The 13,304-nt window shown below is 40.8% G+C and overlaps 1 protein-coding gene across 1 annotated transcript in view; it reads left to right on the forward strand.

Annotated features, from left to right (window-relative positions):
• The window catches only part of LOC122799682, a 161,247-nt gene that overhangs the window by 118,366 nt on the left and 29,577 nt on the right, over positions 1 to 13,304 (forward strand). The window lies entirely within an intron of this gene.

Consider the following 13,304-nt stretch of genomic DNA (forward strand, 5'->3'; position numbering starts at 1 on the left):
AAATAGTTTTACCGCTGTATTACCTGTTATATGCAGCAGCTAATGTTGAGTATTTCCCATTAAGATGGTATTTGAGCCCATTCAAAAATATGGCTGTTGATCTGACTTCAACCAGGGACAGATCTGAAGCAGCTCTGCATCTAATTTAGACTGTAATTCTTTTAGCGATTTCTCTAAGTCTGAATCATTTTTGTTTTCATAAGCTCACACTCGTTTTCTCTTATTTTATGTAAAAACTGTCTATTTTTGCATGGTGGAGTTTTAAAAAATGCTACTCGTGATATAAAGCTAGAATAAAAGTCAAAAAGTGAAGGGACCAAAGGTCTGCAGCTCCAAAAACAACGCAAAGTAGAGTAAAATCCACAGACCCCCAGGCTAAAACAAGTACTTCTTTAATGCAGACGTTAGCGCTTTTGGGATAAAACCCTTCCTCAACACAGACCCCCAGGCTAAAACAAGTACTTCTGTAATGCAGACGTTAGCACTTTCAGGATACAACCCTTCCTCAGACGTAACACATAATTGAACAGCCTTGCACTTTCTCTACAGATCATTGAGTGGCAAGGACATCATTTTTACTTTCAGGCTCTGCAGCAAGTTGTGAGTGGTCTTGGGAGGGGGGTGATATCATTAACCATACTGAGTACTGTGAGACCAGGTGGATAATAGAATTAGGAACAGCTAGGCACCCAGGACTCAGTGGTGTAGTGTCTGTAAAACCCATTCTCAGAAGGCGTAGACCTCACCTTTAATTCTTCTAATTATTTTAACTATTTAATTGTGTCATTGTATCTATATGTTGATTGGTTCACGTTTGTATAAATGCTAAGGCTGTTCAGTTATGTGTTACGTCTGATGAAGGGTTTTATCCTGAAAGTGCCAATGTCTGCATTAAAGAAGTACTTGTTTTAGCCTGGGGGTCTGTGGATTTTATTCTACTTTTTGTGATAAAAAGCTGTTCCATAGCTCAGCCTTTAATGATACTACTGAGTATTAAGCTTTTGATGGGAAGTAACTATTTCAATTAAATTGTTTAAGCAGTACTTTGCAAACTCTGTTTTTTTTTTCTCTTATCATTTATTTGTGTCCTCTTTACCTTCTGCTGCTGATCTGTAACCCCCTGCACAACTATCGCTTTGCACTACTTTTGCCCACCTCCTGGAGCCCCCTGCTTGATTTGCAGGTGAGAAGAGGAGTTCTCAACTGAATCTCACTGTGACCCTGAGGATGGCTCTTTGCCCTCCAAGGGGAGAGTGACTTGACATTCTACACATTCATGCTGCGTTTCTTTAAAAGAGAGGTGACAGCCAGAGGGGGAGGGCATTGTACACTTAGCTAGGGGTGAGAATATTATGATGCGGGCAAAGGATAGTGGAGCTGAGCAGAGTGATTGTCACAACTTAAATATCAGTGCTCATGCTCTGAGCTTGCTTATGCCACCATGCCAGCCCCCCCCCCCCGCTACCATACCAACCAGCCTGCAATCATGGAGAGACACACCAAGTCTTCATGAAGACATGCCTGACTGCATACAAATTCCCAGTGATACCCCTTCCAAATAGGCAGATCTTGTATGCAGCTCATTCCCACCCCAGCTTCTGCAGGGCCTGAGATGCTAACAGAACTCGGATTGTTTGAGTCACAGTCAGGGCTCTATCTCACTATGACATGATGCAGTGGAACAAAGTCTGTGCTTTTAAGGTTTAGTAGAACATTAAGGTTCAAGGTCCGATTCATATTTTTTTCTAATTGAATTTATAGGTTTACTATGTTAGAGTAATCTGAAAAGTATTCTAATTGGATGTTGCACTCAATTATAATGGGATTAAGAAAATGAGAAATTACAAAGAAATCTACTTCAGCGCATGATTTGTGAGCACTGGAGTAGGAGGAAATGCCGTTTGAAAAAAGAAAGTGAAAAGGATCAGCTTGACTTTGAACGTCCATTAGTTTAGACTACTCCAAGAAACATTCAAATCCAAGGTTTTCTGCCTTTCATATCATTTATACCTGTTTCCTAGTCACCTCCCACCATAAGACAATGATTCGTAAATCTATTAAAAAGTAAACTGTTGCATCTTAAGAAGTCCATCTGGTTTGAGTAACATCTATATTAAAGAGGACTGGTTTGTGTAAGCGAGGGACTCTAAACGTAGCACAGCAAAATCTCCCATGTTTATCAGCATGTGATACCGCAGCAGACAAGTTTATTGCCTTTTTAATCAAAATAGCTATACCTGCCATTATAGTAAAGAAAAGTAATTGTTTACCAAATGATTTCCAGTGATCAAAGAGAACAGATTCTGGTCGTTTGTGCACATGTGTAGAAAAGAGGAACACAATCTGGTGAAGAAGATTTGGGATAGACAGGAAGAAGGTACGAGGAAATGATGGGTTCCAGCAAAGAGGTGGATGGATTGTGTGACAGAAGACCTGCAGGAGTGAGGCGTGAGTGTCGAAGCAGGAGTGTGGCATTGAATCTAGAGAGATGGTGACAGTTAACACGACACCCCACCCCCATGTAGAAAATGAAAAGAAGGCAGCTGACGACTATGATGATGATGATTCCACTGACACTGCAACATATGCATCTTCAGTTCTAGAACTGCTGCAAAAGGAGTTTCATTTTTTTAGCACCTTTATTAAATGATTACTTATGACATAGACAGACTTTTATATTTATATGAAAGTAATCAAACAATATTAACAAATTTACAGTTACAAACATTATACAATACATATATTTTATATCCTATAATCATTACATTACATAGTTCATTCAATTCCTGCCTTTTCTTAAACTTATTCTCCTCCAAAACATTTTTCTGCGTGTATTGTTCCCACAATTTCCATTTCATTTCATGTAATTTACTCCTATCCTTTTCCAAAGATTCCACTTCCTGCGTTATTATTCCTGTTACAATGTTCACTGTACTTCCAGCATTGTTGGTTTAGATTTTGATTTCTGTTTTCTAGTAATTGCTTTCTTGGCGGCCATGAGAATTAAACTTAACAAGGCTTCATTACACCTAGGCGATTCAGATCCTGAATCCCAACTCAAAACAACAATTTCCTTAATTACGTTAATTTGCATGCCCAGTATTCTTTACCGAGTACTCTGTAGAGAGATATTTTAAAGTCTACCAACTCATTAGACTCCCAAACATATGTTCCCAGTTAACTCTTTCCTCCCCATCACAACTCCAACACTTGCAATCTACTGGAGGAAAAAATTCTTTGCAGTCTGCTTGGAGTATAAAAGTCTCTTTGCAAACACTTCCAGGCAAAAATCCCAAATCTTCTAGACTTTGTTGCATATTTGGGAGGCATACATATGTCCTCTTATCATACCTTTCAACTTCTTGGCACAAAAAATCTGGACAAAGCCCAAAAATAATGGTGGGACAAATTTTAAATATTGCTTGTACAAAGTTAGAAGGTTGCTAGAATTAAAGGTCTAGTGTTACCATGCATTTTCTTAAAAGTCTGAAACTTAAATATCTGTCTTTATTTGGTGAATTCACACCTCAATGATTTGCCAGAAGTTTTATGAAGAACAGACCAAATGTGAGGCAAACATCTGGACATTTTGTGCAAAATCAAGCTATGCCTTCCATTGTTACTTTGTGAATTGCATATCTAATAAAAGGAGTTTCCTGTTAGGAGGGAATTGAATACTTCTAAGGTTCCATAATGAAAACTATAGCATGGTTCAACAAATATGAAACTAATTAAGTTGGAAAACTGAGCTGCAGTAGGAAGCTAAAACTTACAGCACCTGTGCAAAGAAAAGTGTGGAATAAGGCCATCTTGATGGACCAACTAAGAATAAGCGTAAAAGCACTGCAGCAGTATTGACCCTTCTGTGGACCCTCTCCATGCCTCACCTGTATCCCTTATCGTCTCTGTTTAGAAATAATGTGAAACAAGATTAATACATCCATAACAGAATGCAAAATTCTGGTTAATACCAGTAACCTAACTAAGCTACGTACACAATGTGAAAAATTTCAGACTGAATCAAGACTCCTGATGCATTCTCCTAAACAACATAATTAAAATATGAAGCTCGCTCAAAGTTTAACACATGCTATGATGATAGTGACACTAAGATCAGTTACGAGGAAGGGACTGTAAGGGGAAGGATCTGTCTAAGAGACTAATATTATAGTTTGTCCATATATAGGGACGTAAATGATACAGTTCCCCTTTACGGTCATATAGTAGTGCGTAATGGAATGTACTCTCTTATAATTTATGGAAAAAATATAAACACAAAAGTGAAACTTGAACGTACTTGAATGAGGAAATGAAATAGGAGTATAAACAGGTGCTTATTCAGTACTGTCGCATCTGACGCCAACAACTACAATGTTAACAGCTGTCACTATTCACAGGATATTTACTAGGCAAGTAGGGAATGAAAGTAGATTGTGGGGCTTTTCTTCTTGTGCTAAAGTATTATAAGACAGTTACATAGAAACAACTCTACTAGCATGGAAAGTAGAAACTCAAAGAAGGTGACTGTCTAGTCAAAGCTGTAATTTTAACACAGATTATATCTACAAAATAAAGAACAAATCATTACATTAAAGTCAAAGAAATAGGCTGAGGTTTAAGCTGGTTAAAAATTATCACTATACCCAAGGTAGAATTTTTTTGTTTATAAAAGCAAATTTTCAGCAAGGTCTTGTATAGAGACAGGCATCAAAAGTTGTAATTTTATACCAAAAAGTGTAATTTGGAGTCCAGAGCTACAAAGTTAGTCAAGGATAAAATAGACTAATAGTAACTTAAGTGATCTGAAGCAAAACTGTACGAACCTGCGAGTGTTGAGGAAGAAAATGAAAAAGAGCTCAGAGTAGGATAGTCCGCTCCTACTAAGAAAGACTTTTTTAGAAATGTAAGCATTCAGCATACTCCAGTATACTAGGAGAAAATGAGTGAAAATATGTAATGTTACACCAAAAATTACAATATCCATAGTCTGGGCAGCAAAGTGATCCGAGTCTGGGCAGAAAAGTGATCCGAGTCTGCAAAGTGCTAACAGCAACAAGTGTGACGTGCAACAAAACTGCATGGCCCAGGAGATATTTGGGGGAGAGGAAAACACAGTATACAGATGGTAAGCTAGCCAGCTGTCTAGCCCAGGCTATAACTTTAACCCACAGCATGCCTACAAAACAAAAAACAATCACCAAAATGTTGTAACAATGAAAAGAATCTTAAGTAAGGACTAAGCAAGGAATGCCCAGTAGGGTATGTGTTACTGTGTAAATAATACCAGCCCAGGAATGTTGTGAGGCCTGACGCCACAGGCGGAGGGTCTCTACACCCGTGGAATGGTGTTATTTACACAGTAACACACGCTCGGGAGGGCATTACTGTGCTTGGAGAATGAGCTGTATGTAAAATTGTGTTTACTTATTTTTTTTTCTTGTTACTAGTTTTTTATATATATTTTTATGTAAAATAGTTCCTCCGCTTAATGTTTCAAACTTGTAGTACATGTAAATGGTGTTGGAACATTTATTTTATATCCAAAATGTAACATTTTCAAAAAATATCCGGATATTGACTTCATTTTTTGGTCCCTTACTCCTAAATTGTGTTTTTTTTTTTTGCAATCTTTCGGGTTTGAAGTCACTAAGTAATGATGTAGATTTTTATTTCTGACTTTATTTCTTTCAGAAAATGCATGCTAACACAAATTGTGTTATTCAAGCAACTTTCTCATTTTATAAGAGAAATATTTAAAATCTGTTCCTATTTTGGAGCCTCTGTCCCCCATTTATTTTAGGCTTTATCCAGATTTATTGAGCTAAGAGGTGGAGAGTTATGCAAACCTCTTAACTGCTGCAGTTGGCACTGCTCGATCGATCTCACACACACACAAAAAACATGCACACATGCGCATACACACACACATGCACATACACACGCACGTGCAAACACACACATGCACACGCACATACACGAGTGCACACATAATGTGTGCACACATACAAGCGCTCGCACATACACATGCACATACACATGCACACACACTTGCGCGCACACACACATACACACACACACACACACACACACACACACACACACACACACACACACACACACACACACACTTCATCTTTCATGCATGCATGCACTCACACACGCAGACAGAAACAAACACATATATGCACACATACTTTCTTTTTTACATTTTACATTTATTTTAATTTTACACTCATTAAACAGCAAAAGCGCTGCTTAGCAAGTGTAAAATAATGGCTCAGTCGAGCTCACTCTCACTTTCATGCACATGTACACCCACGCACACAGACATAAACATACTTGTTAAACAGTAAAAGCGCTGCTTAGTGAGTGTAAAATAATGGCTCAGTCGAGCTCACTCTCACCTTCATGCACACGTACACCCACGCACACAGACATAAACACTTACACTTGTTAAACAGTAAAAGCGCTGCTTAGCAAGTGTAAAATAATGGCTCGGTCGAGCTCACTCTCACTTTCATGCACACGGACACCCACGCACACAGACATAAACACACTTGTTAAACAGTAAAAGCGCTGCTTAGCAAGTGTAAAATAATGGCTCAGTCGAGCTCACTGTCATTTTCATGAACACGTACACCCACGCACACAGACATATACACTTACACTTGTTAAACAGTAAAAGCGCTGCTTAGCGAGTGTAAAATAATGGCTCAGTCGAGCTCACTCTCACCTTCATGCACTCGTACACCCACGCACACAGACATAAACACACTTGTTAAACTGTAAAAGCGATGCTTAGCGAGTGTAAAATAATGGCTCAGTCGAGCTCACTCTCACTTTCATGCACATGTACACCCACGCACACAGACATAAACACACTTGTTAAACTGTAAAAGCGCTGCTTAGCGAGTGTAAAATAATGGCTCAGTCGAGCTCACTCTCACTTTCATGAACACGTACACCCACGCACACAGACATAAACACTTACACTTGTTAAACAGTAAAAGCGCTGCTTAGCGAGTGTAAAATAATGGCTCAGTCGAGCTCACTCTCACTTTCATGCACACGTACACCCACACACACAGACATAAACACTTACACTTGTTAAACAGTAAAAGCGCTGCTTAGCGAGTGTAAAATAATGGCTCGCTCGAGCTCACTCTCACCTTCATGCACACGTACACCCACGCACACAGACATAAACACACTTGTTAAACAGTAAAAGCGCTGCTTAGCGAGTGTAAAATAATAGCTCAGTCGAGCTCACTCTCACTTTCATGCACACGTACACTCGCGCACACAGACATAAACACACTTGTTAAACAATAAAAGCACTGCTTAGCGAGTGTAAAATAATAGCTCGGTCGAGCTCACTCTCACCTTCATGCACACGTACACCCACGCACACAGACATAAACACACTTGTTGAACTGTAAAAGTGCTGCTTAGCAAGTGTAAAATAATGGCTCAGTCGAGCTCACTCTCACTTTCATGAACACGTACACCCACACACACAGACATAAATACTTGTTAAACAGCAAAAGCACTGCTTAGCGAGTGTAAAATAATGGCTCAGTCGAGCTCACTCTCACCTTCATGCACACGTACACCCACGCACACAGACATAAACACTTACACTTGTTAAACAGTAAAAGCGCTGCTTAGCGAGTGTAAAATAATGGCTCAGTCGAGCTCACTCTCGCTTTCATGTACAAGTACACCCACGCACACAGACATAAACACACTTGTTAAACAGTAAAAGCGCTGCTTAGCAAGTGTAAAATAATGGCTTGGTTGAGCTCACTCTCACTTTCATGCACACGTGCACCCACGCACACAGACATAAACACACTTGTTAAACAGTAAAAGCACTGCTTAGCGAGTGTAAAATAATGGCTCAGTCGAGCTCACTCTCGCTTTCATGTACAAGTACACCCACGCACACAGACATAAACACACTTGTTAAACAGTAAAAGCGCTGCTTAGCAAGTGTAAAATAATGGCTTGGTTGAGCTCACTCTCACTTTCATGCACACGTGCACCCACGCACACAGACATAAACACACTTGTTAAACAGTAAAAGCACTGCTTAGCGAGTGTAAAATAATGGCTCGGTCGAGCTCACTCTCACTTTCATGCACACGCACACAGACATAAACACACTTGTTAAACAGTAAAAGCGCTGCTTAGCAAGTGTAAAATGGCTCAGGCGAGCTCACTCTCACTTTCATGCACACGTACACCCTCGCACACAGACATAAACACTTACACTTGTTAAACAGTAAAAGCGCTGCTTAGCGAGTGTAAAATAATGGCTCAGTCGAGCTCACTCTCACCTTCATGCACACGTACAGCCATGTACACAGACATAAACACACTTGTTAAACAGCAAAAGCGCTGTTTATTGAGGGTAAAATGGTAAAATAATGGTAGCCATTAGCTTTCTTTCAGTCTGAGCTTCACGGCAGCTGCCGTGAAGCAGTGGACTCATTTTTCAGTGGGCATTACCTGTAGATTAACACCCTGCAGTGAATGTTTTTCTCCAATCAGGGGGCTGCTGTACAGATTGCCCATATAGTTTAATATTTATCATTACTGCAAAGAGAGAGAGTTTCTGACTTTAAGCATGATCCTGACTTTAAGCATGGTCCTGTATAGTAGGAGAAAAGTAATGAAAAACTGTAACTGTATACCTGAAATTTTAACATCCCAAGTCCAAAGCAGCAAAATAAGCTGAGGTTGAAATATACAATGACTAAGGTGATCCAGTGTAAAACTGGATAGAGTACAGTTTGTAATGGGGGAGTGGAGGTGAGGCATAACACACCACTTTAAAGAGCAAATTCACACCTTAGTACCAAAGCAATAACACAAAAAGTTAAAGTAAAAAAAGGTAAAAAAAAAATAAAAAAATAGTACAATAACTAGTAACAGAGCAATAATAATAAATCTTCTTGCTTCCCAAAGTTAAGATGGGTCTATTAAGCAGAAGACATGTTAGCAGCATGTTTAATTTTGGACTTACTTGCATTAAAGCGAATGTGAAATGTAGGATGGATGAATGAAACTGCACTGCTGAGCCAAAGGTTATACTATACAGAGGGGTCCGAATGGAGAGAGAAGTCAGCAAGTAAAGGAGAGGAGTATTGCGGAAACTGAAGTTATCCTCAAGTCTTGGTGAGCACCTTCTCGAGGTGGACCCAGTTTTTCATAAAATCTCACCAAGACAACACTGATATAGACAGTATTTATATAGCATACATCATGGACAGAAGCAGGTTAAAAATTAAAACCGAGAGCTGGGTGTACAAGACCCAGGATAAAAAGTGCCCAATCCTGGTCGCTACCAGGACTGAAAAAGATGACAGTATAGAATCCTCAAAATACAGAAACATTCCTACAATGGGGCCAGGCCAGCCAGAGGGAGGATGCCCCCCCCCCATTGTAGAAGGAAGTAGTACTCCACGAAAGTCACAAAAACTGATGGGCCAAAGAAGAGCCATAAAGACGATAAAGTGGACTTTTGAGGATAAGAAAGAAATTATGTGTTGTTATTAGTATGTAAAAAGCACAGAATTTCCAGACACAAGATATACAAAATAATTAAGAGTGCAATTAGAGGAAAGAAAAATACTTCCACAAGAAAAACTGTCAGAAGCTTTAAATAAAAATTGGTATTCATTAATGCAATAGATTTGTGAAAAGCAGTATATAGGTCAAGAAACTTTGATCTGTTTGTAAAAAGAAGCATCTGAGGAAGTGCAAAAATATAAACAACAAAACTTAGAGATTTTTGAAAAGTATAAAAAAGAAATATGGACATGGGAAAGAAAGAGAGATTTGATATGGTGCAATATTTATGCAAAGAAGAAAGCCAAATTAGTCAATATAAAGAAGGCAGCACCAAAGCCGCACAGACAAATACAGGCAAAGGCATCCAGATACAGAACATTTCACAATAAAAAAATAGTATCACAAAGAGGGAATGTCGAAAAGAAGATTAGTAAAGTAGAAATTGAAGTTCTTAAGTGCCTGTGAAGTGAAGGATTTGGTGTAGAAGATCTAACACGGGTTACATCCCAGCATGATGGAGCGAGTCCCCAAAGTAAGGAGAAGCAGGAAAATCTGGAAACCTCTGAAGACGAAATATGGACATGGGAAAGGAAAAGAGAGCTAATATGGTGTAATATTTATGCAAAGGAGAAAGCAAAGCTAACCAAAAAGAGCAGCACCAAAGATATTTGAAGAGAAATACAGGCAAAGGAATCTGGATATGGAAAAATGTACAATACAAAAAATAAGTCAAATGGGAAAGCAGAAAAGGAGATCAGTAATGGAGAAGTTAAAGAAACAGAAACTTTTAGTTATGTACTTACCATAACTTCGGATGTATGGGATCCATCTCGCCTACATTCATGACAGATGGGTTCGGAGCCGATCCATCGGCTCCGACTCGGCAACTAATACACTAGCACGAAGTCTCTCATTGGCTGGGCTACTCCCTATCCCAGGATGCACTACACCTGCTTCCCCAGATCTTGTTTGTTCGCTTTCATACATCCATGCAAACACAGAAAAACTAGTAGTCACTATAACCAACTAAAGTTCTTCAAGAAAGAACGCCAAGAAAAAGGGACTACAGCTCCTCTAAATCCAAATGGAAGGGGGAAGGAGGGTGGGTACTTATGAATGTAGGCGAGATGGATCCCATACATCCGAAGTTATGGTAAGTACATAACTAAAAGATGTAATGGGATCCTATCTCGCCTACATTCATGACAGATGGGACAGCGTCCCTAGCACCTACATCCCGGGTGGCTCATTGGAAAACACTCCTGAGAACTGTGGAACCAAAGGAAGCTCTGCCTCGAGAAACCACATCCAATTTGTAATGAGAAATGAAAGTGTGCGGAGAAGTCCAGGTTGCTGCAGCACAAATATCATCTATTGATAACTTGGAGTGAAAAGCTACGGAAGTAGCCATTGCCCTGGTAGAATGAGCCTTGACTGGAAAGGGGAGGTCTTTGTTAGCCTGTGAATAAATAAAAATGATACAATCTTTAATCCATTTAGATATGGAGGTTTTTGTTACTGGTTGACCCAATTTGTTCACTGCAAAGGAAACAAACAATTGATTAGATTTCCGCGTTTGAGCGGTTCTATTCAAATAAAAACGCAGTTGTCTATGTACGTCCAATTGATGCAAAGTATATTCTGCGTTATTAGAGAATTCTGGAAAAAAGACAGGGAGTTCTATAGTTTGTTGAATACAGAAAGAGGAGGCCACTTTTGGTATAAATGCAGGGTTTAATTTCAATGAAACTCTATGCTTGTGAAAAATCAAATAGGGAGGATCAGAACAAAGAGCTTGAAGTTTTGAAACTCGCCTGGCAGACGTTATGGCTACTAAAAAGGCCGTTTTCCAAGACAGAAATTTTAAATCACAGGTAGCAGCTGGTTCGAAAGGACGGGCAGTTAGGGCAGCAAGAACCATATTCAAATCCCAAGGGGGAACAGGATGAGATAAAGGAGGCCTAAGGAGCCAAGCCCCTTTAAGGAAAGCCTTACAAAGTTTGAGAGACATCAATGAAGGTTCAAATGAAGCATGAAAATTAGAGATGGCCACTAGCTGAACCTTAATGGTAGAAACTGAAGAGCCCGACTGAAAAAGGGAGGCCAGAAAATTCAGAACCTCCGATACTGGTGCAGTGAGAGGATCTATACCCCGTTCTTGAGCCCAGAAGGCAAACCTTTTCCATTTACTGGAATAAAGTTTGATGGTGGAAGGTTTATGAGAAGAAGACAGTATGTGGACCACGTCCGGCGAAAGAGCATTGTCTCGGACTAAGGATGGAAGTGGAGTAACCATGCTGCCAACTTCAGGGACCTGTGAGACGGATGAAGCCGTCCTGACTGATGAGTCAACAGGTCTGGCACCGGATCCAGAAACCATGGACCTTCTATCGCATGCCTCTGTAGGAAAGGAAAACACACTTGACGAGGCCAGTGCGGGGCAATCAAAATCATCTCGCTCTCCATGTAAATGGCCTTCTGTATCACCCTCGGTAAGAGGGGGAACGGAGGGAAGGCGAGAAGACCGGGGCCAAATGTGAGTCAGAGCGTCCCTGGGAATCTGTCCCTGAGAAGGGAACAGTGTGAAGAACTCTCTGCATTTCGCATTGTGAGGGCTGGCAAACAGGTCGCAGCAAGGAAGACCCCATCTGTCGAAGATTTTCGCAGCTATACCCTGGATGAGGGACCACTCGTGGGGTAAAAGAATGGTCCTGCTTAATCTGTCCGCAATCACATTGGACTTCCCCGGTATGTGCGTTGCCATTAGAAAGCGGTTGGTAGCTACCGCTCAGTGCCAAAGTCTCATGGCTTCTCTGCATAGTGGGTAAGACCTGGTTCCACCTTGCTTGTTTATGTACCACACCACCGACATGTTGTCGGATAGTATAGCAATCGGGCCCTGTGGGAGAGCGTGATGGAGAGCTTGGAGTACCAATAGTACCGCTCTCATCTCCAGGACATTGATATGCAAATGCGTTTCCTGGATCTGCCATGTGCCTTGGACCGACCTGTCCAGGTAATGACCCCCCCACCCTACCTGGGAGGCGTCCGTAGTCACAGTGGCAACGGGACGTTGAGGTATAAAGGGTCGCCCCTGGTCGAGATTTGATTGGAGAAGCCACCAATGCAGATCTCGACGGCAACTTTCCGTGATTATGATTAAGTGGTTCAAGGGAAGTTCCTGATAAGACCATTGAACCGACAGTAGCCATTGTAAAATTCGCATGTGAAGTCTGGCCAAGGGAACTAAAAGTATGGTTGACGCCATCGAGCCCAACAGTTGTAGGATCCGATGGGCCGGGGCTCTTAGTAGAGGAAGACAGGATTTGACTTGATCTTGTAGGACCTGAATTCTTGCTGCCGGTAAAAAGGCGCGCATTCTTTTTGTGTCTAAGTCTGCGCCTATGAAAGTAATACGCTGAGATGGCTGTAGTACAGATTTTTGCAAATTGAACGTGATCCCTAAGGAACGGCCCAAGGTGAACGTGGCTCTGAGCGCTTGGAGTAGTAGATGCTCGGAGGTGGCAGTAAGGAGCCAGTCGTCTAGATAAGGAAACACCTAGAATCCCAGACTTCTCAGGTGAGCAGTTACCACTGCCAGACACTTGGTGAACACCCTGGGGGCTGTGGTGAGACCAAAGGGCAGTACTCGGAATTGGAAATGACTGACTCCGAGGCGGAAGCGTAAATGTCTCCTGGACTCTTGAGCTATGGGAATGTGATAGTAA

This window comes from Protopterus annectens, chromosome 4.part0 (genome assembly GCF_019279795.1).
Source record: "Protopterus annectens isolate FY-2018-M chromosome 4.part0, PAN1.0, whole genome shotgun sequence".
NCBI lineage: Eukaryota > Metazoa > Chordata > Ceratodontiformes > Protopteridae > Protopterus > Protopterus annectens.